The following is a 4,280-nucleotide window of genomic DNA, read 5'->3' as shown; positions in this document are numbered from 1 at the left end:
CTGGAATACAGCTTTTTGGTTAAAGGATTAGCTATTTGGGTAAAGAATCTAGAGAGAGTGGAGAGTGTAAAAGGCAGTTGAGCAAGTGAAGCAGAGATGGGGGTTTGTCAGAGAAAAGAGAAAAATCGGTTGCAAGAATTTTAAGTCAGAATGCATCAGCAAACAGCGTTAGCGTCAGGGAAGCCATTTTGTTAGTTTCCTACTCTTTCAATAATGAGGTAAGAATACATCTGTGAAGTTTAACAAGTGAGCATATTTTCCCCTAAACATAACAGAATTTTAAAACATAGTTTTGATTTTTTTTTTTTGTCTCAGTATGATTTAGTTGAAAGAGATGGTGATTTGGTGCCTAATAGTTTTGAGAAAAAATACTTGCTGTCACAGTTGTGTGGACTTAAGGCAGTACCTTAATCATTGGGCCTCTGTCTTCCCTTGATGGAGATAAGAATGCCTACCTTTCAGAGTTATAGTAAATATTCAAGGGAATATGTGTGAAGCATTAAACACAAGGCTGATACTAAGTGTTGAATAGATGGTGGTCACATTTTAGTGACACTAGAAGTCTGGAAAACCAAGACATCAAGGGGAAAATGAAACAGAAAGATGTGACAGAAAAGGCAATGCAGTCAACAAAAAGATGATTTAAAATACTGACCAATAGTGGTTGAGGGAATAAAGACATTAAAAGCCAAAATATTACAAGGTAAGGACATTCAAGAGGAAATTTGTCCATAATCTGATGTTTGGAATTGTGTTTTCATAAATAAGCACAATGGGAGAGAAGAGAAAGGGGAAAAAAGGAACAATATAAAACTATGGGGAGATTAAACAAAAACAAGAAAATTAGGTTAAATATGGAACTTTGGCCAAAGAACAGTTGAACAATGCGAAGAGAACAATATACTAAAACAGAAGCCCTGGGAAGTCTGGAAAAGAAAACAAAAGAAAAACAAAGAAACATGGGAAAGACAGGAAAAAAAGCAAATAGAGAATAAAGGGTTGAAGTGGACACATGTTCAAGGAAGCAGAACACACACAACTCTGCTTTTAATTTTGACAGCAAAAAGAGATCTGCATTGAGCAGACTTACCAGCAGAAAAGGGCACACACGATGCTAGAAAGCAATGATTTTTAAAAATTCTCAAGTTAAAGCAGAATGCTGTTTAAGCATGATATATGTCTGTGTTTTAAAACGCGTATGAAATTCTGGGTTTGCGGCATCGAGAAATCACTTGATTTTATTACAAATTTACCCAACTGGATGTGAGAGGTGAGAAATTTGATTGTTTACTCATTTGCCCAATCAGAGAAGATACATTTTTCAAATTGCAGTTATATCAAAAGATACAGTAGAGATCTTATTCAGTTTAAAACATCCATAAGTGTCATGTTGCTGAATGGGTAAAATGACAAGAGCAACAAAAATATTTCCAGCCACACACCAAGCCAGCCCAAAATTCTTTCGGGAATCTATACCTTGCTGCTACAGCAGAGGAACACGTGTATCTCTACTACAGATCTAAAGGCAAATAGAACTGCTCCTGTTCACTTGTCCTTGCAAGGAAGTATCTGCTGACTGTTTTTTTTGCTGTTGTTATTTTTTTTTCCCCTTAATGCTCCAATTCAAAAACATCACCCCTACCCCCTTTTTAGTTGTTAAATCTCCCTCTCCTTGTGGCTACATCTTTATGCACCAGAGAAGCTGATCTCATTAACAAAGTAGTTCTGTGCGTCCTTAACACTGAGGCCCGAGACTGCAGCTGGAGGCAGCTCCCTGCTCAGCCCGCAGTGCAGAGTGACACAGGCAGGCGACATCATCTGAGTCCGAACTTCTACTACGTCCAGACAGACCACGAGAACCATTTCCAAATCAGGGCGAGACATCAAGAGAATCAAAGGTAATTCTTCTCTTTCTATATCCGAGTTTTGCAAAAATCAAATATTTTCTTCTGGAGGGAACAACTGGGGGCGGGGACAGGTTCAGTGTCAAAACTGATACGCCAGGAAATAAATGTATCAGTTAGGTAGGAGATAAAGTGCAAACACAGAAAGAGAAGAGACTGATTTTTTTTTAATGAATGTATCATGCAAAATGAATGAAAGATGTTTAAGATCAATATAAAAAGGGGATATGTCCGTGCAGGTTTTGTTACAAGGGAATTAACCTGCGAGCTGATATCTGGTAATAAGAGGAGGAGTTTCTGTCTCACTGGAATCTCCAGGTAAGAAGGGACTTTAGAGATCATCCAGTCTGTCATGAATGATCACATCTAATACTTTTCTTTTTTTAAAGGGGTAGCTGCAAAGTTTTGGACAAGACCTCTGCAGGCAACCAGAAGCACAGTGTACCCAGGTGGTGGGTCTCGTCTGGGGCAATATATTTTTCTGTCTGTCCAATCGAATATATGGCTGTAAAGGGAATAAAGCCCCATGTAATCTCCAGCAGTGACAATTTAATCAGCTGTATAAGGGGAAGGAGCAGAGTCCTCTCATTTTCATATTTACATATTTGATTTTTGCATTGGGGAATAGAGGCAATGTTTTCCTATTACTTCCCATTCAATTTTAATATTTAACCCTTTTATGAGCCAATGTTTACAGGGTAGGAAATATTGAGTCAGATTGGTCTAAAAAAAAAAAGATTTCATTTCTGAAATAAAGCACTTGATGCAGCATGCTTTGTGTAAGATTTTTCCCTACAAAGAATCTATGTGCCAAACACGGCTTGCATGCTCCCAGCTTCTGCACGTGATGCAGTCTCTATTAACATGCAGAGATCCACCCTGAAAAGGAAGGCAACTGTTTGGAGAACAATGCAAAATGATGAGGACTATACCATAATATGTCCCCTTTTTTGTTAAAATTTCTTAAAATGGTACGTCTTAATACCTTGCCTCTATGTCTGAGAAAGTCGGGTTTCTAAAAATACCTTATATACATAGGAATCACTTTTTATGAGGTTATAGAGGAGCAGTAAATACAGTTAAATTAGTAAAACTCCATTGTTTTTACAACTAATAGAATGATATTATTGCCCATAATGTAGTAACAGATTAGGGAATAGATTTTAAGATAAATAAGATGCAAGTAATTTGAAATCATCAGTTACCCTTGTGTGACTCCCATGAGTATATTAAAAATCTACTCAAAATGGTGTTGGATTTGAATTACTGAAACATGGATAGCTGGGGGTTTGTATTATTATTATTATTATTATTATTATTATTATTATTATTATTATTATTATTATTATTATTATTATTATCACCATTTGTGCCCTAATGGATGTAAACCTCCACTTCTGAAAGCCTCAAAAGTATATTGGATAATTAGAAGAAAAAAAAAAAGAGTGGTATTCTACTTGATTAATGATTTAGAATTTCTTTATAAAAAGTGAACTGTGAAGCCAACATTTCACTGGAAAGGAGCAAAATAATGATTTGATTCTTTGTAATTTTACAAAAAGAGAAAAAGATTAAACAAAAGTCTTTATATGTTTTCTGCATTGAATTTAACGTATGTATGTATTCACACACATATGTACATGTGTATATGATGGTGTGTGTAGGTATATATATGTATTTTACATATATATATGGCCTAAATATTACTAATCAAATTCTATAAGAAATTACTAAAATTGGAATTCTGAAAAGATAAGCCATAGCAATTTATTAAAAAGTAAAGCAGATCGTCTTTTTAATTTATGTTCATGAAAAGGACGCCAGTTGCTGAATACAGCTAATACCTGTATTAGCTGACAGGTATGAGACGCTTTAGGGGTGAGCAGAATTCACTTTAAATTCAAGCACATGATATGTCAAGTTTTGAATAGATACTTGTTTATTTAAACCTGCATTCTGATGATCACCCTTTCAGAGAGCTAACAAATATATGAATATGTGATCCAATGATTACATATTCAAATTAACCCAGTTTCTTTGAATATAGTCTAATGATTGAATGATCCCCCAAACACTGTAACTCCTCAGGGAAATATGCCGATGCCTCAGCACATTTTCTTGAGGCCTGGAGAATGCTAGCTCTGCCACGGAGTGCCTTGAAGCATGGAAACTCTGCTCTACCTAAACACAAGTCCTAGGCTTTAATCACAATGGCTAGGTTCACACTAAAGCAATTAACCATATGATTGCTTTCACAGGAGCCCAACCTCATCAGTGTTTTTCCTTCAGGCAAACTGACAAGGCTGGCTGTAGTCAATGACTCAAATGGATTTGATTACGTAAGAGGTACAAGTCTCAGAACACGCAGTCACAAAG

General features: G+C 36.1%; 1 long non-coding RNA gene across 1 annotated transcript; it reads left to right on the top strand.

Moving 5' to 3' along the window:
• The first annotated feature begins 1,533 nt into the window (after positions 1 to 1,533).
• Positions 1,534 to 2,572, top strand: LOC106728646. Its single transcript, XR_004322510.1, has 3 exons — positions 1,534 to 1,898; positions 2,144 to 2,222; positions 2,294 to 2,572. It is a non-coding gene; the product is annotated as an uncharacterized LOC106728646 (long non-coding RNA).
• The last annotated feature ends 1,708 nt before the right edge of the window (positions 2,573 to 4,280 follow it).

This window comes from Camelus ferus, chromosome 1 (assembly GCF_009834535.1).
Source record: "Camelus ferus isolate YT-003-E chromosome 1, BCGSAC_Cfer_1.0, whole genome shotgun sequence".
Lineage (NCBI taxonomy): Eukaryota > Metazoa > Chordata > Mammalia > Artiodactyla > Camelidae > Camelus > Camelus ferus.
Note: the sequence above shows the minus strand (reverse complement) of the source record. Positions and strands in the feature narration are given on the sequence as shown.